General features: G+C 44.1%; 1 long non-coding RNA gene across 2 annotated transcripts in view; it reads right to left on the bottom strand.

The window, feature by feature from the left end:
* The window catches only part of LOC111148311, a 371,316-nt gene that overhangs the window by 250,258 nt on the left and 100,161 nt on the right, over window positions 1-20,897 (bottom strand). The window lies entirely within an intron of this gene.

The following is a 20,897-nucleotide window of genomic DNA, read 5'->3' as shown; positions in this document are numbered from 1 at the left end:
CATACCTATAAAGTTCTTAGTCCAAGTCTAGATAGGTAGAGGCCATTTCATAAATAATGGGTCTTTAAACCTCTTCTCCACACTGGAAGTCAATGGCATCATCACTTCCCTGTTGTTTACATCAGTTCCCACCTCCCACTCATCTTTGCTTCTTGCCATCTTCCTTTAGCTCTGGGAAATATTCCCTCAGTACATGTTCTAGCCAGTAAATCTCCTCTCTTCAGTTTTGTCCTCTATTTTGTCCTCTATCCATTTTCCCTCCCAGACAGTAAACCCCATGAAGGCAGGGGATTGTGTTTTTTTGGTACAGAGAAATATTGGGGAACATGCCCTATACTTCTGACAGGACACAGAATGGGGGGCGGGGAACACAAGGATCAGTTTTATACACATTTCAAAGGACAGGGAGGGAGAGTAAGTTTCCCCAGAACACAGTGCGTCCTTTCGCTAAGGGTGGGACAGGTGTCCCCCTAGGCGGCTATGGAGTCCCATTTTGGCCCTCTAGTCCCTTCCTCGGCTGCTCCATCTGCTCCCACTGCTTGTCCTTCATCCATTCGGCCTACTTAACGGTTGGTGCTTAGCTGTATTTACATTCATCCCTGCTGCGGCATATGTATGACGCAGGTAAGTGGTCTCCATAAGAGGGCCTGCCCCTAGCCCACGGCTCCCAACAAAATGAGCCCGGTTTGTCATCTGGTGCCTGCACACTCCTTAGGCGACATGAAGCTGGATATGCAGTAAATTCTGTGTCCAAGTTCCCCAGCCATGTAGATCCTGGAACACGGTCAGCCCTTGGCAACTGTATGGCCTAGGCTGCTGCTCGATGCCACGTGGGTGCCATGTTCTGTTTGCCAGTATCCTGAATAAAGAAAGATCCAGGACCGCTTCTGAGACTGCCAGTCAGGGCTTAAACTTTCCATCCCGTCTGGGAGGGCCTTGGTTTTGCAGTCTTTTTTTAAATTAAAACAGTCAAGTGGTTAAATATTCAAGCTTTGCTTATTTCAGTATATTTAATTTATTATGTATCACTTTTCTGGGGTTTTATATAAACTTGCCCGAGGACTTTTTTTTCTTCTTCTTCAGTTTCAATTCTGGCAGAATGTTGCCTTTTCTTGGCAGAGTGTTAATTAGTTAAAGAAAATTAAAAAGTCTGCCTAGTTAAGAAGATAATATCTTTTTTTTTTACAGATTGCTCTTGCACTTCAATAAAAATGATATTATAATTATTATCACCATCATTAATTCATCTTCAGTGATCACTGATGAGGTGCTTAACACAAGCACCATTAAAACATCTGCTTCATTTTATTCCTGAGCCTGAGAAGCACTGCCTTCAGCTTTTCTACCTAGCATTATCTACCTTTTTAGGATGGTGATAACCAAATAGAGATTGGTTTCTCTTTTTTTTTGCCCATTTCTTCCACTGGCAAAGTGGAATCAGAGCGGTCCCTTCTCTCCATCTTCTTGTAATGCGAGTCTTCGCCAAATTCTATCTTGAAACTGTGTAAGTCTGGAAGATGCGATAGGAGGGCTGATTCTCAGACCTCAATAGTGGGCTAACTCTTCTCCTTCTAAAGCTTTTCTCATGCCTGGGTTTTGGGAAGCCAAAGCCTCAGGCAGAGATAAAACATGACTGAGGCTGCAGGGAACCTCAGAACTCATTACTGATATAGAGAAGCATTTCTCCCCATAGGTGACAATCATGATTCAGAAATTCAAGAAGGTCTTTATAGGAGAGCTTCTATGTATGGCTCTTGGGAGACATTTTTCTCTTTTCAAAAAGTCCTAATGCCCTCTTGCACGCAATTTCAAAATATGTGAATAATGATCCCTTAATTATCAAGAGCTAATTAAAAATTACTGGCGTTGTTGTCCCTCTCATCCCCCGTCACACACACCATAACTTGCACTGCCTCTTGCCACCACCCACATGGCATCTGCTAGAATCTAAAAATGAGTTTCAGTATTAGCCTAAGAAAATAACAAAACAAAGTTAGAAATTTAAATTAGCTGCCAAAGAAAAAATCACATCACTCCTCTGCTGAAAAACATTATATAAGCCACAACAGAAGAAAGAAAAAAAAAAGGGAGGAAGGCAGGGAGGCAAGGAGAAAGAGGGAGAGAAGGAGAGGAAGGCAGGCAGGCAGGCAAAATTAGGTAGGAACTCAAGAAATGTACAGGAACCATGTGATGGGAATTTTGAGAGTTATTGTAAGGACATAAGGGTTTTAATAATAAGAGAATGGGAATGGCGACAAGTCATATCTTCAAAAAGGTAATTTTTCTCCAAATTAATCTGTAAATTTAATGCATTTAATCCTAAATGACATTTGTAGAGAACCAGAAAAGTTATTCTAAATCTTCTATTATCTGTTAGATTACATAGTTAAGAATATTTTTTATGTAATAAGGGCCTATTTGTATTTCCAGGTATGAAATTAAAAAGATACGATTAAAATAGTGTTTACTGGCACAAGAATAGATGAAAGGAATAAAAAACCCAGAAGCAGAGCAAGAGAAAGAGGACATTCAGAAAAGGAAGCAAACCATGGATATTTATTGGTTTACGAAAACTATTTGGTGGAGTGAGGTGCTAGTTTCCTGTGGCTTCTGTAACCAATCATGACACACTTGGTGGCTTTGAACAACAGAAATATGTTCTGTCATGGATTTGGATGCTTAAAGTTGGAAATCAGTTTCACTGAATCAAAATCCAGGTGTTGGCTGGGCCACCTTCCCTCTGGAAGCCCTGGGGAGGGTCTGTTCCCTGTCCCTCTTGGTTTCTGGTGGCTGCTGGCATTCTTTGGCTTATGGACATACTGCTTCACGCTGGGCCTCTGTCCGCCCATTACCTTCTCTTCTGGGTGCCGAATCTCCTTGTATCTCTCTAAGGAACTTGTGACTGGATTTACAGAACACCCAGATAATCCAGAATAATCTTCCCGTGTCCAAATCCTTAAATTATTCACAACTGTGAAAATCCTTTTTACTTATAAACTAACACCAGTTCCAGGGATTAGGACCTCATTTTTCCCCCCAAAGATTTTATTTATTTATTTGACAGAGAGAAACACAGCGAGAGCAGGACTACAAGCAGGGGGAGTGGGAAAGGGAAAAGAAGACTTCACGCCGAGCAGGGAGCCTGATGCAGGGCTCGAACCCAGGACCTTGGGATCACAACCTCAGTCCAAGGCAGATGCTTAACGACTGAGCCACCCAGGCACCCTGGGACCTCATATCTTAAGGTGGCCATTATTCAGCCTACTAAGTAGGTAGTTTAGATTCTTATCTCATCTCATACATTAAGTGTGTTTGTAATGCATTACATATTTAAATTGAAGAATATGAAGGCAGATAGTTATCTGATTTCAGAGGGAGTGACCCTTTCAAGGCCAGAAGATAGATGCTTTTGCTCCTGTAGAAATTAAAAAACTTATTTATGTCTAAAATTACCATAAATTATAAGAATGGACAAACTGAAAAAGCATTTGTAATGGACAAAAAGTTTATAACATTAATGTAACTTTACTTTATAAAAGTAACTTTTATAAATCAGAAAAAAGGAAAATCTCTTAATAGAAAAAGGGTCCCAGGGTGCCTGGGTGGCTCAGTGGGTTAAAGCCTCTGCCTTCCGCTCAGGTCATGATCCCAGGGTCTTGGAATCGAGCCCCGCATCGAGCTCTCTGCTTGGCCAGGAGCCTGTTTCTCTTCCTCTCTCTCCGCCTGTCTCTCTGCCTATTGTGATCTCTGTCTGTCAAATAAATAAATAAAATCTTTAAAAAAAAAAAAAAAAAGATAAATGGTCCCAGAACAGGGACAGGCATTTCACAAAAGAAGAAAAATCAAAAAGGTCGTTGAACACAAAAAAAAATTTACCCTTGTAGTAATGAAAAGCAAGGTAAATATTGATGATTGAGTAGTTTTGGCCAACAAATTGGCAAAAATTACAAAAACTGCAAAGCCCAATAATGGCAAGAAAATGAGAAAATTTCCTCATTTAAGTTAATTCCTCATGCTGAGTTAGCAGTGCAGTCTGTCTCAGGAGATATCTTGCAAAAATCTGAAAAGACTTAAAATGTGTATTTGCTTTGAATCTGAAATCATGATTTTAAGTTATGACAATAAATGAGCAACTGTACCAACAACTGTGCATGCATGCTCTTCGTAGCCTCATTAAAGCACGGCAGAATTACAAACGGTCTCACATTGTATGATAGAAGATGGAAAATGTTCACAATATGTGGTTAAATGAAAAGAGCAAGACCATCTAATACATCTGGCCCCATGTGTGCACATGTCAACATGTGTGTACCTGAAATGATGAGTGAAAATGTTAACAGCTGTCTTCATTGGAGGTAGGGCTATGGGTGATTCTTCCATTACAATATTTTTAAATTTTATAATGGGTATGTGTTGTGTTATTTTTGTAATTTGGAAAGAAAAGAAATACATATATTGTATACATATATTGAAGTTATCTAGAATAAAACCAGATCTTCAATATGTGGCAAATATGTTTTAGTTCCAACTACCTTGCCATTTTCACCTCCCTTGACTACCTGCCCAGTGTTGCTGTAGCAACAAGGAATCTCTTGGCAAGTCCCGAGACTGGATTCTGTGTTCTCCTAAGGCTATGTCTTTATACATGTTATTCCCTCTGCTCGGAATCCCAAGAGAGCCCCTACCACTCATGGAAAATCCAGGACTCTAAGGGGGGCAGAGAATCTTCATGATCCTCCCAGGGAGAATAAATCACTTCCTTCTCTTTGCTGCCACAGCTCAGTACCCTTCAGGAGACTGTGATTTTTTTTTTTATTCTGTTTCGATGTCATTGCTCTATTTCCCATACACTGGACTATGAGCTCAGTGTAAACAGAGTCAGAATAACACCAGGTGTGAGGTGGGGGGTTAGACTGGCCCCCAGAGAACCTCGAGAGGGTAAAGGTCCCCCCCGCATAGTGCTAGTAAGCCAAGTATGGGATGAGATGCCTAAATCTGAGGGTCAAACATGATCTTTCTGGATTGGTCAAATGTGAATTTTTTTTTTTAAAGATTTTATATATTTATTTGACAGAGATCACAGGTAGACAGAGAGGCAGGCAGAGAGAGAGAGAGAAGAGGAAGCAGGTTCCCCACTGAGCAGAGAGCCCGATGTGGGGCTCGATCCCAGGACCCTGGGACCATGACCTGAGCCGAAGGCAGAGGCTTTAACCCACTGAGCCACCCAGGTGCCCCTCAAATGTGAATTTTTAAATCAGACATTATGTCAACCCAGTGATCAATGCTGGTTGAAAAGAAATCAGTATGTTTCAAATTGGGTTTGACTTGCCTACTTATTCTGGATTTTTCAGTGTGAAAAATGCCGTTCCATTGTTGCTGCTCTTTAACTTATAATTGGTGCGTTAAATGGTGCAATTTTGTTTTGCATATGCTGGTTGTGTTTCAAAACAGTATCACCTTTTTACAAAATCAGATTCCTGAGTTGTGCTGACTCACTGGTGCTGGGTCTTTGAAGATAATTAGAAGCAGCTGGGGAGGAGGGATGGCCTCAGCACATACCTTTCCATAACAGGCAAAGAACAGGTGAGGAGCAGGAGTCAGTGTGGGGATTCATGGGCCCTGGGGTTGGTCAGGTCAGCTCCCAGTCAAAACCCTCTGTTTTTATTTAACAAGGGAAGGAGCTTCCATGAAATCTACTTGATACCAGCTGCTGGTCCTAGGATCCTAGAAAGGAACAGGTGGATTCCTTTAAGAGGCCGGGGGAAGCTGGTGGCAATACTGAGCACCACCAGCCTGGAGGGGGCAAAGAAAAGATGCCGTTTGCAAATTCCAGGATGTCACTGGACAGGACTAAGCAGACTAACTGTCTGAAAAAGATCCTGGCTGAGTTTAGAACAAGTGAACAAATAAAGACAACCCAAATGTTTGCTCTAGGAGTTCAGATGAGGTGCTGGATGACTGTGCCTTTTTTCTTTCTAGCTTGCTGGTGGTATTCTCTACGGTGTGGTAGCATTTGTATATGAGCTGAGTTGGTATAAAATTGCTTGTCCCTAGATTTCAGTTGTTGTTGTTTTTATAGTCCCGAAGAAAGTCAAAATTGCCTGCTCCAAGACAGAGAACAGAGCCCAGAGATGGATTGGAAACACGTGCATGTCCAGAAACAGGAATGCGTATGGAGAGACAGACGAACAGGGAGGCTGGCCCCGGTCGGGGGGGGCGGCAGGGGGGAGGGGTGCTGCCCAAGAGTTAAGAGGCTGGACCTTAGGCACAGCCCCCAGGCCTCAGTTTACTTCTTAGTAAGGGACCTGGACTAAATAATTGTTTTACAAACTTCATTTTAGCAGAGGAATCTTCTTTTTCCCCCAAGAAAATCTTATACTGAATCCTGTTTTATCTCTGAAATAGATGTTTTCAATGGAGCGATGCTGGTTGAAAGGGACTCAGGCTCTATCTGCCCGCGTCCTTCTCTATCTAGAGACCCCAAGAAGCCCGGACCTGTGGGCACGTATGGTGAAACTAGGCTCAGCCTTGGCTCCTGCTCCTTCAACTCTAACGTCATGGAGTTTAAAAAGAAATGAAATCCTAATAAAATTGCTTTGTGGCTTCTTGAGCACACGGTCTCATTTGAAGACCATGGACATTCAATTCACCACCAAAACACAGCTTCTCTCTTGGTCTCCCCTGCCTTCACCCCCTCACCCAGAAGGCAGCTGCTTCCAAAGCCTTTGACTTAGTCTCTTCCACTACCTGCAGACCCCTCGGTTCAGCTCACCTGGCGTGTGTTTCTCTTCCCCTTCCCTGCTTCTTCCCAACTCCTTATCAGCTCTGTCCTTCCCTAGCACAGCACCTCTCTATCCTGTCCAGTGGGAATCTGCCACCTTCTCAACCTTCTCAGTTTTATTTCATCTTGCCCTCTACAGACCTATTAACTCTGCAGCCATCCCAGACAGCTAACAGCACTCCAGCGTGAGATCCCTGGACTTCTTTTTAGAATGGAAAGAGTAAGGAGGGCTTGAAGGACATGGCAACACTTACAGCCAATTTCTTCTTTACAACTTCTCTCCTCACTAGTGACCCGGATGTCCCATTCCTAAAACTCCCTCTTCACCTCCTCTTTAACTCAAATCACTGCAAATGGACAGTATACCACTGGTCAGAAGAACTGTGCAAGATTCGGATTCTGGGAGGTGTTTTTCAGGCTTATTCCCCCTTTGTCGTATCTCTCTCTTGTTCTTTTCATTTTTCCTCATCACTAGCTATTGTTGGGGCCACTTCCCACTGCCCCAACCTTTCTGTGCCATGGCACATGGTCAAGAATGGAACATCTCCCTGGTTCCCCTGAGGCTCACAGTGCTCTTTAAGGAAGCCCTGGTATCTTTCTAAGTGAGCTGGCAGTAGGATTTGCCAGACTTTGTGTGGACACAGGTGCCCCCCCAAAGATGGCAGCTGTCCAAGGGGGGCCAGATCCTCATGGAAGCCTTCAAGTGTCATCTGGAAATGTGGCTCTGAGTTGACAAGGAGCCCACCTCTTCCCGCAGTGTTCACTTACCTGTGTCACCTGTGACTGCGGCTTTCTGGGGCACAGTCAATATAAGCTTAAGTTCCTCTTGGCTACACATAAAAGAGAAACATGATCCCTGCCTCCACTTCAGAATGACTGTTTTCCTAATCACTGTGCCCGTATTTCTTGCCTTTGATATGCATAGATCCGTTTCCTCACGTGTAACTCACTCCTCTGGTCCTGTATAGTCCTTGCTGTGACCCCCAAGCCTGCACACACACATTCGCACTCAGAGTCCTTGGGAGGAAACATCACATTGCCTGGTTTTTGACAATGCCAGAATCCCACAGAGTGGACCCTCTATTCACTGTTTGCCAATGAACTTGATCCTCTGGCAGCTGCAAACCAACCACAGATGTTTCGTTGTATCTTTCTTTCCTTTTTGTCTCTCTACAGGCAGGGCCATTGGTAAAGGTGGGTAATGGAGTAAGTTCCAGCAGGCGGCAGGTGAGTGTGAATGTGTGTGTGTGTGTGTGTGTGTGTGTGTGTCTGTGTGTGTCTGTGTGTGTGTGTGTACTTGAGACAGAGAGGAAGAAAATCCCCCAGGTACCACTCAGCTGGGACTGTATTTGTATAACTCATTAGTTGCCTACCAAGTCATCAGGGCTGAGGAACCAGTTCTACCTCATTGTAGAACCAGGCACCTGCTGCAAATTGCATTCACCCAACATACTTTCTCCTGCCCTTTTTATGCTCCTCCCTTGGGCTGAAACCCAGGCCTTGCATTGACCGAAAGAGATGTAGAGGGAGCCCAGGATCTAGAGTCAGACCCTCTTGCCCAAATCTGGCGCTGCCAGGAGAGGCAGAAAAAGGCTCATGGTTGAGTGGATAACGGCATAGGGTCAGTGAACCCAGGTGTCTGGGTGGGAATCTTGAACCTGCCTCCTACCAGCTGTGTGACCTTAAATGAGTTACTTTATATCACTGCGCCTCAGTCTCTTAATTTGTAAAAAGGAGTGATGATACCAGTACCCCAGTACCCATTTCAGGGAGTTGTCGTGAGGGCTGAAATAGTTAATATAGTTTCCATTGCAGCAAGGGCTAAAAAAGAACTTCCTCTTTGTTATTCACAGAAACGAGGGGAGTCATCTCATGCAGCTGCATAATGCCATGGCCCTGTTATTGCTGGTCCTGTGGGTTTGGGGTGAATTAGCCTCTCTGAACTTCTTTTTCTCCATCTGCAAAATGGGGTGAAATTAGATCTCCCTCTAGGCTGTGCCTTATTATTGAGCACAACTTGTTTTTTGAAATGCAAATCTGTAGCTGATCAGGCATTTGCTGCTGAGGATTCTGCCAGGCTCCACATGCCCAGCTCTATGAACTTTGAAGTTGTGAACGAAAACATCTCAAAAATTTAAGATCCAAGAAGGACCATAAAAATAAAGGAAGGCTATTACTCATTCCTTGGTGCCATATGTCTCGTATCCCAAAGAGTTGAGGAGGAGCTTGCCTCCTCTGAATCCATGCACATTTGCTTTTTTCCAAAGGGACTTCCTTTGACTCCATCAGGAGATCTAAAGGGTTGGTTGTATTTTCAGGAGTGGAGGAATGCTCTAGGAATCTGGGATGTGTGATGGAGCAGAATGCACTGATTTTGTCATTTCTCATCCTGCCATTTCTCTGTCATGTAACCTTTGGCATGGTAACCTCTGAGTTTTTTGTTTTTTGTTTTTTGTTTTTTTTTCTCAAAGGGAAGATTAAGTAAGATATAAAAGAATGTGGCACAGAGTAGACAATCTCCAAATGTTCATTCCTTTCTCTTAGAATAAAAAATTAGACTCTGGGTTTATCAGGCCAAACTTTAGATCTGGGTTGGTGCTTGGAACACAGTTTATGAGACACAAAATGTGAAAACGCCATGTGATTAAAAGATTCCAAAGGTCCTTTTTATAAAATAATAACATGTATTTTTAAAAACCCGGTTGAATTGGTAGTCTTCTTTCTAGATCTGGACTTGATAACTCACCCACAGTTAAACAATTTGCTATTAAACCTATGAGTAGTCTAACATCTTAAAGCATGAAACCAACTACTGGACATAATAATCTCTACTATTTTAGATAAGATGACCATATATACAATAAAGAACAGCCTTAGTATGGGTGCTTATCTGCATAGCTTGGACAAAGCAAATAAAGATAAATCCAAACCAACCCTAACAAACAGCCTGGAGATGAAGGCAAAGGCACTCTGCTGTGGCATCTCCAGGGGTCTGGGAATTGAAGTAAGTATCTGGGTGGAGTCATGGGGAACCTGAAGCCTCCGATAAACTCTCATTTCCCAACCTCGGAAAGATTCCACCCTGGGAGATTTTTTTTTTCTATTCTTGATTTATTGGAAACTTAAAATTCTTTTTTTTTTAATTTTAAAAGTTTTTTAATAAAAGTATAATGTATTATTAGCCCCAGGAGTACAGGTCTGTGAATCGCCAGGTTTATACACTTCACAGCACTCACCATATCACATACCCTCCCCAATGTACATAACCCCACCACCCTCTCCATCCCCACCCCCTGCCACCCTCAGTTTGTTTTGTAAGATTAAGAGTCTCTTATGGTTTGTCTCCCTCCAGGTCCCATCTTGTTTCATTTATTCCTTTCCTACCCCCCAAACACCCCACTCTGCCTCTCAACTTCCTCATATCAGGGAGATCATATGGTAATTGTCTTTCTCCGATTGACTTATTTCGCTAAGCATAATACCCTCTAGTTCCATCCACGTCATCACAAATGGCAAGATTTCATTTCTTTTGATGGCTGCATAGTATTCCATTGTATATAGATACCGCATCTTCTTTATCCATTCATCTGTTGTTGGACATCTAGGTTCTTTCCATAGTTTGGCTATTGTGGACATTGCTGCTATAAACATTCGGGTGCACGTGTCCCTTCAGATCACTACATTTGATCTTTAGGGTAAATACCCAGTAGTGCAATTGCTGGGTCGTAAGGTAGCTCTATTTTCAACTTTTTGAGGAACCTTCATGCTGTTTTCCAGAGTGGCTGCACCAGCTTGCATTCCCACCAACAGTGTAGGAGGGTTCCCCTTTCTCTGGGAGATTTTTTTTTTTTTAAGATTTTATTTATTTATCAGAGATCACAAGAAGGCAAAGAGGCAGGCAAAGAGAGAGGAAGGGAAGCAGGCTCCCCACTGAGCAAAGATCCCAATGCAGGGCTTGATCCCAGAACCCTGGGATCAAGAAGGCAGAGGCTTTAACCCACTGAGCCACCCAGGTGCCCCTCTAGGAGATATTTTTAAATGCTGGTCATTCTCTTTGAAAAGCTGCCTACTTTGCCTTCTCCTTTTGGCTATCTGTATGGGTATCTCCAATCTAACAAATTCAAAAATCAAACTCCAGATCTCCCTTCTCCAATCTGGGTCACTGATTTTATTCCAGATCTTAGCAAATGGCAATATACTGCCTGGTTTTGCTCCAGGCGAAGACCCTGGAGTCATCTTTAAACCCTATCGTTCACACCCTGCTTCCAATCCTAAGCAAATCTCACTGGCTCTACCTTCCCCCTGTGTCTAAATCTAACCCCTTCTCACCACTTCCACACCAATTTCCTGAACCAAGCCACTGTTCTATCTCCCTTGTGTTTTTGCATACTATCTCCTACATGATCTTCTTGCTTCTGCCCTTGATGTCCTACTGAAGCCAGGGCATGTCCCTCTGCTCGGAATCAACTGCTGACTTTCCATCTTTTTTTTTTCCTTTTAAGATTTTATTTATTTATTTGAGAGAGAGAGAAACAGTTAGAGACGGAACAAAAGCAAGAGGAGAGACAGGAAGAGGGAGAAGCGGGTTTCCCGCCGAGCAGGGAGCCTCATGTGGGGCTCGATCCCAGGACCCCGGGATCATAACCTGAACCAAAGGCAGCCATCTAACAACTGAGCCACCCAAGTGTCCCTGACTTTCCATCTTACAAGAGAAAAGCTCAAAGCCAGTGCATTGGCCTAAAAGCCCTAATCAGTCTGGCTCCTGCAACCTCCCCTCTGTGACTCTCTTAATCTTCCTTAGGCCCTCACCCAGCCCCAATGGTCTCCTTTCTATTCCTCCAATAAGATGCCCATGCCCAGAATTCCAGATCATTCTCTCCTTAAGCTGAGCTCAGTGATTTTATTTTTACTGGACAAACTGGGTCCTAAAACTTGGAGATCATATTTTTAACTATCCCCTAATGAAGGTCTCAAATCCCATTCTCCCAGCCTATATGCCCTGTTCCTTTCTCTGAACTCCTAGCAAAACTTTTATTCTAGGAATCCTGTAATTTGATACCCTGACTCTACTGACCCTTACTCATAACCCATTTTAAGTTGGGTTATTTTTATTTTTATTATTGAATCATAAGTTCTTTCTATAATCTAGACAGAAGCCCATTATTGTGTGATCTGTAAATATTTTCTTTCATTCAATGGAGTCCCCTTAATGTTTATGATGGTATCATTTGAAGCCCAAAAGTTTTGAATTTTGACATTGTCCAGTTTATTTTTTTTCTTTTGTCACTTGTGCTTTTAATGTCATATCTATGAAGGTTTTGCCTAACTCAAGGTCTCAAAGATTTTCTCCAATATTTTCTCCTAAGAGTTTTAAAACTTTAGCTGTTAAATTTAGGTCAATGATCTATTTTGAGTTAATTTTTGTGTGCGGTATTAAGACAGGGGTCTAAAATCATTCTTTTTGTATATGAATATCCAGGACTTTGTTGTCAAGACTATTCTTTTCTCATTGAATTGTCTTGGCACTCTTGTCAAAAACCAGTGAGCCATAAATGTGAAGGTGTTCTTCCTCTCAATGCTATTCCATTGATGCCTACATCTATCCTTATACCATTACCACACTGTTTTGACTACTGTAGCTTTGAAGCAAATTCTAAAATCAGAAAGTGTGAACCCTCACACTAATTTCTTCTTTTTCAAGATTAATTTGACTGTTCTAGGTCCCTTGAATTTTAAGATCAGCCTGTCAATTTCTGCACAGAAGCCAGCTGGGATTTTGGCAGTGATTGCTTTGAATTTGTAGATGAGTTTGGGGAGTGTTGCCATTTTAGCGGTATGAAGTTTCTAGGTTCCTGAATATGAGGTGTCTTTCTATTTATTTAGGTTTCCTTGATTTAATTTCAAAAATATTCAGAGTATAAGTTTTGTACTTTTTTTGTTAAATTTGTTGCTAAGTATTTTATTTTTTTAATGCTATATTATGGCTTAAGGATTTTGATTTTATTTCAAAAGCAATGGCAATTATCAAAGGGTTATCAACAGGAATGATCATGACCATGACTGAATTTTTTTTTTATGACCCTTTGGCTTCTCTGTTGAGAATTCACTTTAGGGAGTAATAGTGGATTTAAAAAGACCAATTAGGAGGCTGCTGCAGTGGTCTGAGTGAGAGATTACCATAGCTAGGTAAGCATGGTGAGAGTTAGACATGATAGAAAGTAGACAGACTCAAGATGCCTTTAGAAGGAAACTCAATAGGATTTAGTGATGGACTGGATTTAGGGGAGGGTGTGAGAGAGGGAAGTATCAAGGCTTTTATCTTGTGTAACAGGACGCATAGTGAGGCTATTCCTTGTGATAAGGAAAACTGGAAAAGAACCAATACATAATCTTTAAATACCACTTTACATTAGAGATAATTCAATCCAACCCACATATTATCTCAGTTGATTTTTCTAAGACTTTTATGAGGTAGGTAGGATAAGCGTTAATGTTTCCATGTGGTGGGTGATAAAACAGCGAGTGCAGGAGAAAGATTACAACCCAGAAAGCGTGGGATTGTGCCCATGCTACGCTAAGAATTGCTGTTCCCTTGGTCCTATCTGTTACCTTCTCTAGCAGTCAGCTGCTTTATCTATTAAAGGTGGGACTTGGTGAAGTTATCCCTAAAACCCCCCTGGTCTGCCTTCTCTCACTATTACCATTCACTGAAAAATGCATGTGGGGTTGAGATCCATGTGCAAAGACACAAGTGATGATGGGGTCTGTTTGCAAACCTTGAGCTCCTAATTTCCAGTTCGCTGTTGGCTATACCCTGTAGCCTCCCATTTATTTCTTCCCGCTCACACTTTCTGAGAAAAATGGATGTCTCCACCTTGCTCACAGATATCGGCCAGCTGGACCTACACTTGGGTAGTATGTATCCTTGCAAGTTTTGGCAAAAGGGACACAGGAATTGAAAACCCCTCAGGTTTGTGATTGTGTTTATGACTAAATATCTTTAATATGTTTTAAATACTTGTGCTTCATGCATTCCTACTTGTACCCTGAAGCTCTTACCAAATTTAGAAATGCTCTTTTGTCTTCTGTGGTGGCTACTCAGAAACTCTCTCAATCAAATATGACTCATGAGGCGCTGCCCACAGACCAGACTTTATGTATTCAATCTCAAGTGTACCAGGAGTAGTGCTTAATCTCTTAGGAAACGTGGTCTATGGGGGCAGAAGTCCATCTGTGGGTTGAGAAAAGTAAATACCAAAAAAGGGCCGTTGTACTCGTAAGTTCTCCCAGAAGATGAAGAGTGAGATTATTACCCCAAAGCACTGGCAAGCCAGGTGCTCACCACCAAGCAGGGGCTCCTGACTCCAAGAGGGTAAGGAGATCAGGCTTTGCTCTGGGCTCAGCTGGTCCAAGGCACAGGCTTCCTCCTCAGTGCCCTTGTAACCTGAATAAGGAAGGGGGAGGAGGGCTTCGCTTCAAGATCAGCCTTTGAATCCACCGCCTGAATGAAGGACCAGGACACACCTGATCTGGTTAGTCTCCGGCAGTTTCTTTCAAACAACAAACACACTCAAAGTTTACACTGTGTATATAAATTTCCATCACAATAGCTGTCCTGCTTTTATGGAACCAAGAACAATTTGATAGTTCAGAAAAAGAGGGGACCGTTTGAAAGACGAAACCCACTGAAATAATGTTTCTGTCAAAGGGGCACGTTTCCTCCACACATGATCCCTTTGGATGAGTGTCACATCACAGAGAAATAGGAGAGTGACTCCAAATGGTCATTTCTGCACGTTTGGATAATGAATTTGAAAGAGAGGACTGCAGAGCCATCAGGCAGCCAGAACCCCTGCCCATGGGCTGGGCAGCAAGCCCCAGGCTTGGCTGTCAACGGCACAGAGCAGGGGAGACCTGCTGAGCCAGCACCCGGCTCCCTCTGGAGGGTAAACACAGGCTTCCAGAGAGTCTGAGAGTCCACGAGTTCTAGCAAAATGAGAGCCAATTTCTGAATTGGAAGAGAAGCTAATTATATTCTCCAGAGCAATGAGTCCCGAATTTGACTATATATTGGTATCGTCAGGCACATGTGCGAGAATGTAAATTCTTAGGTACCATTCTGGACTCATAGAATCGGAATTGCCCTCATTTCCATTCTCCTCCATGGGTTCAGAACAGCTCGTACCCCAAGCATTCTGACTATCTGACCATGGCAGCTCTCCTTTGTGAGCTGTCCATCTACAGGGCTGCCCCGAAACCCAGCTCTTGCCACAGTCAGGAAGAGGCGCTAATCAGCATTTGTCTGCTCCGTGGTTTGTACTTGCTGTGAGGCAAAAATGTTCACAGTACAGTAGAAAGGCACTATTTCAGGTGAATGGAGCGGGCCATGTAAATGAGAGAGGATCCTGAATAATAACCTGAGTAGAGAACAGCCTCATTCTGTAGTCATTTTAACTTGAACTGCTTACCAGCTCTCTGTAAGGGAGCAATGCTAAGCCGGGCACAAGTGAGTCACTAATATTCGGGGGTCTGACTTCCTACCAGAGAAGTGATGAGACTTAGAAAGTGGACACCAGAACAAACAAGGAGAGTTCTGTTTTCTCCTTGTGGGGATTCTGCCACCTTGGCATCTACGGCTTCTGACACTCTGGATAGAGCAGCAGAGCCAAAAGGAGAACAGTAGATCCGTGAAACCAGGGGATAATGAGATTTGGATACCAGGGGAAGAGAGAGACACAGGGCGAGAGGGACAGAAAGACAAAGAGACACCTTAGAAGAGATGAGTTCACCATGAGGGGAAAGCAGCTGGTGGCTTACTCTGTTCCGAAGGTGGTCTTCAGAGGGCTGAGGGTAGAGCTTAGACACGGACAGATGCACGCTGGTCCCCTGTTCCTGCCTCCCAGCCCTTCAGCTTTTACAGTAGGTGACAGGCACCAGAGACTAGGACTCAGGGTTTGCTTCCACTGGGTCTGTGAGAAACTGACAGGAAGTTCTGCTTTCAGTGAGGTCTCCCACACCAGCCAGAGCTCCTGCCTCTGCTCTAAATATACATTCCTACTGCACCTTAGGAGATTTTGCCTTTAGACTTGGAAATTTCCACTTCCCTTAGTAGATCAGGTGGTTAGAATGATAATATTTCATCTTTTTAAAGCTGACTGAAATGAGCTGCACTCTAGCCTGAGGGGCCTCTGTGATCTACACTAATCCCTGCGTTTACTCATCTGCCCCAGCCCCTCCACCCTTGCCTTGCATGTTTGGGCTCTTTCCGCCATTGGACTGTAAGCTTCTGGAAGGCAGGGTGTCGGTCTTACCCATCTTTGGATCCCAGCACCTGGGACAGTGCTTCACACTCATTTGGGGCCTGGGGGGTGGGGGGTGGGGGTAGGGAGGGCAGTGATTTGTGCTGAGCCAAAAACTGAAATTAAGTGAATCTGATACAACCCTCTGGGGAAAAATAACACATTTGTCACCTCGTGAGCCAACAACTGAAAGATCTAGGTCAAGATTCTGTTCTGTAGACATTAAGGATGTATTTGAAATCATTTAGGAAAAATATACAGGATTAAGTGCAAGTTTGGAGACCATTGCCATAAATAATGTATAAGGCACACTAGCATTCCCCTCAGACTGTCTGGCCCTCTAGCCTTGAGGTTGGAGGCAGAGCCTGGGTGTTAAGGCAGACCCCCTGCGGTGGGTGTGGAGATAGAGCTGCACAGTTCTGGAGCTGGGCTGTGCCACGGGGAAGGCCCCTGGCTGGAGCCTCTCCAGGCTGCAGCAGGACCCACTTTGTGCTGCCTTTTAACCCACAGCTCAGGCTCCTGCCTCAGCCTCTACTGATTCAAAGGTTCTGTGCCTCATCTGGAATTATTCCCCCCAGTCCCTGGGTCTATACGGTGCTTCATCCTTCCATTTAGTCAGACAACATTTACTGAACACATTACCTCCCCACACTTCCTGACAGCTCCTGAAGAGACTGGCTCATGGCCATTTGCACACATTTGGAACACCCACCTTCTGAGACAGACATCTTGCTGGTTTTTCTTCTCTGACTGGGAAGGCGGCTGTCCCATGGCTGTGTGTCATTACTCCTTTATCGGCAGCTTTCCCTGGATTTGAGAGAAGCTCAGCCTTCCTTTCACATTGTAGTTTCCAAAATGTTAACAAATAAAAATGCCACGGCAAGCCAGCAAAACTGTGGCATATTTGTATATTTATGTTTAAGAAAATGGTGCTTTTAATAAGAGATGGCAGTTTGTTGATTTTTGTACAGAACAACAACAACAAAAAAACCTGATTAAAAAATATCTGACTGATGTGAGATATCAAAAATTTTATGGCAACATAATGTAACTTTAAACATTGATAATCAGGACTATTATAAGAATACCATTACTATTACAATTCAAATGATGGCTACATTCTATTCATATCTCTTCATAATCTATTGATAAAATTCTGAAAATAGATCAAATATGTCCCATCACAGAAGGAAGTGTCCCACACTAGGAATGCACTAATTACAAGACAGGAGCATAGAAATTAGTTGATTTATAGTGCATTCAGGACAGTCTGGATCTGTGAATTTAAAACTGAATGATGACATCCTTCCATTCCCTCATTTTATCTCTGCTATCAGCACAAGCTTAAAATTGAGGTTTTTGTAGCCATGGGGCATTGGTAGAAACAGATTTTTCCCCTTTCCCTGCAGCAGCATTGGAACAGACCCTGCCAGTGCCCAGCCCAGAGTGTTATGGTGCTGTAGCCAAGGCCCAATAGGGCCGCCACCAGAGGCAGAAGGCCCACAGCTTTGTAACTATGTCCCCAAAAGGGTATGTCTCTGCAGAGAGGCATGTGCTCCACACCATCCCTGGATCCCTTTACCATTTGCAAGCCCTGGCTCTCAGTCTGCTTTCTTACCAGCGGCCAGCCCCTCTATCTTTGTTCTCCTTCAGATTACTGGAACAATGTGCCAGCAGAGCAGAAAGATACCTGGGAGTTTACTTCCCTTTGGGGGCTGCCCTTAGCCGGAAACTGACTGGGTCAAGAGTATACTCTGCTGTCTCATCTCTGAACAGACAGACTCTAATACCGTCTTTAGAGCTCACTTTCAAGACCTTCCTGACATTGCTCCTTTTGTTGGCCTACTTCCCTTTCCATCTTGGTCCCACTTTGCTAGCTCCTTACCACTTTTCCTGGGAACTTCTCTTAATGAAGCGCTTTCACAAGCATCTTTGTCTCCCTGCTCTTTGGGATCTGAACTTATGACTGGAAGGTAGACTCCTATTTGAACCCATTTCTTTATATGCAGAATTGAGGTAGACACACCAACTTCCAAGGGCCACTGGAAGCATTCAAGGTCATGTACATAAAATATCTGGCAGAGTCGGTTGCAGTCAAGTCAGTTGTGATGAGCTATTTCCCCAAGGCCATAGTCTTACCCACCCCTGCCGGTAGCAAGCTTCTCTCTGGCAAGCAGGGACTGTAAGAGCTGGGACAGAGAAACAAGTCCACTTACTTGTTGTGCTAGGATTGAGCTCATGGCCCTTTCAATGTAAATGGGTCTGAGTAATTGATGTTCGAGCTTTTCAAACTCCTTTGCCCAGAATCAGGATATAAGAACATAATTAGAGACGTGGGCGCTAGGAGAGGATTCGGGATTTGATCTTAATTACTTTCAGGGCTGTATCCTAACCATGGAAATTTTGAGGGTGTTTTGTCTTGTTTTGTTTTGTTTTAATGGGGTTCACTCTGACAATCTGACAAGAGAGACCCTGCCTCATCCAGGTCCATTGCTATGTTCTGAAGTCTACTTGAGGCTTGGGAGTCAGTGGCAAGCTCTCGGGGCCAGGGTTCCCATGAGGGAAGCTGGGCCAGAATGAGAATCAAATCACCTGCAGGAAACAACAGAATTTTTCAGGTTATGTGCACCATCCGGTAGTGATTCGTTTCCTCCTTCTCACGCCAACGTGATAGGGATTTGATGCTGTAAGACCCGGCCTCCTGCTTCTGTCCCCAGCCATGGCATTTTCTGACTCCTTCATTTCCCTCATTTCATTCTTCTTACACAGCGAACATAATTCTCTTAGGTCAACTGCCCAAAGCATCTATTCTCGGAGGTCTTAACCACCTGCTTTAGGGCGCTACCTCAACTGCCAAAGAATTCCCCTTCGCTGTTAATTGTCAATGCAGACGGTATGGTTACTAAGTTAAAAATGAGCTGGAGGTGGCCTGCTCAAGTCACAGGCATTGGGCAGACACGATGGTGCTCAGGTCGTGGGAGAGGGTTGTGCGGGTATGAGGAGTGAGTGTGGCCAGGCGGCATGTCTGAGAGCAGGGAGCAGTCTCACAGCAGTTTTGGCTTCCTTCTAGTGGCACAGTCTGCAGAACGCACCGCACAGCATGTTGCCTTGAATACAAAGGTTAAGAACAACAGCCCTTGCTGGCAAGGAAGCAGGAAGAAGAAAAAGTAGAGGGATTCGTCTGACCCTAAGGCGGTTGCCACGAACAAGCACTCATGGCCAAGTCATGGTCCTCTTTCTAGAACATAGCTCTTTTTTTTTTTTTTTTTTTTAGCAGCAGAAGCCTCCTGGCAGGAAATTCCTTAAATAAACAGGAGTTGGGATGGATGGGTACATTGGGCTCTTCCCATCAGGAATTCTCCTTTCAGAGAGAGCTGAAGGGTTGTAACCTCCATACTGGGAGCCTTCAAATTCCTCTCGCCTAGAGAGGTGCACTGCTATCCTCTGAGGGAGGGTGCGCCACATAATCCCTCATGACAGAGGGCAAGTGCCCTTTCCTCAGAGCATGGGTTTAGATCTTCCTTCCCGAGGCAAAGCAGGTGGTGGCTGAGAGCAAGCACACAGCACTGGGAGCCTCAGCCCCCCACATTCTGCACTGGCTTGAGCCCTCGACAAAGGTTACAGACCTACAGACCTACAGCGTGACTTCTTCTTCTTCTTCAGCTTCATGAGGTTGCTTCTTCTTCTTCTTCAGCTACATGAGGATGAGGCAGTTAAGTTTCAGGTCACAGCTGTGAAACAGCACCTGCGACATGCACCACCTTGCCAGGACTGACTCAGAGCAAAGGGTTCACAAGAGCAGTCAAAACCAGGAGAAGGTTTGTATTTCCTCCAAGGACATTCATAAAGGGAGCACCATTGCCAAAGGACAGAACGACGAATGCCGGTCAGGCCTAGAAGGACATCTCATGTTACTAACCCTGGGGCAGGAGGGAAGCCACCGTCTCCCTCTCCACCGTTGTGTATACACAACACTGACTGCACCTGTCAATCCCCTTGTTTGCCCAAAACAGGAATTGGCCCTTCCTGGGTTCCTCCTAATCATCGCTAATCCTCAGTATTACAGATGGATTTTCAGGCCCCACCCTACTTTATTTCTCAAGGCTCCTATCTGTTGTTAGGAAATTGTGTTTTCTTCATCGTAACGTGACATGTGGGGGAGCAGGGAACATTTCTGCTGCCCGAACTTCCAGGCACCCACTCCAACAGCATTGGTTCTGCTCTGAATCTTCTTTTTCTTGCTCATGTGAAGCTGCCAGTTTGGTTAAGAGCGTGTCTAGGCAAACAATTCCTATCCATTAACTAAGCATTTATAGACAAACCCTGTGTTGTCCTCACACTGAGGGGCTGGTTTCTTTAGGAGGGGTGTATGACTGCCAAACAACAGGATGCTATTAAAAGAGGCCCCATTGTTTACTTTATGCCCAGGTCCACAGTGAGCAGGAAGTTGGCCCAGTACTATTGTGTGGAATCAGGGTCTCCGTGAGTTACAATGGGGAGGAGGCCGCTCATGGGTGGGGTTTCTTGTTGGGGCATCCTCTGTGGAAGGCCCAGGCTCTCTCCAACACTTACTGGAATGTGGAGCTCAGGGTAGGAAATGGGACTTCTTTGCTCCAGACTGGCCTCCATGAGCACCATCCTCCAGCTGCTGGTCAAAAGCCAATGCTATTTTATGGATTACTTGGGGGAAATAATTAGAGATGCGCTGGTATGTATTCTGAGGCATCAGAGTGAGCTCAGTTCAGGGCAAATACAATCTCAGAACTGCGTGGACTCCCTCTCTGTGTCCGTAGCAGACTCTTCTGGTGATATTGGGT

This window comes from Enhydra lutris, unplaced genomic scaffold (assembly GCF_002288905.1).
Source record: "Enhydra lutris kenyoni isolate GAN:26980312 unplaced genomic scaffold, ASM228890v2 scaffoldscaffold19, whole genome shotgun sequence".
NCBI lineage: Eukaryota > Metazoa > Chordata > Mammalia > Carnivora > Mustelidae > Enhydra > Enhydra lutris.
The sequence above is the reverse complement of the archived record's forward strand: the minus strand, read 5'-3'. Positions and strand labels throughout refer to the sequence as shown.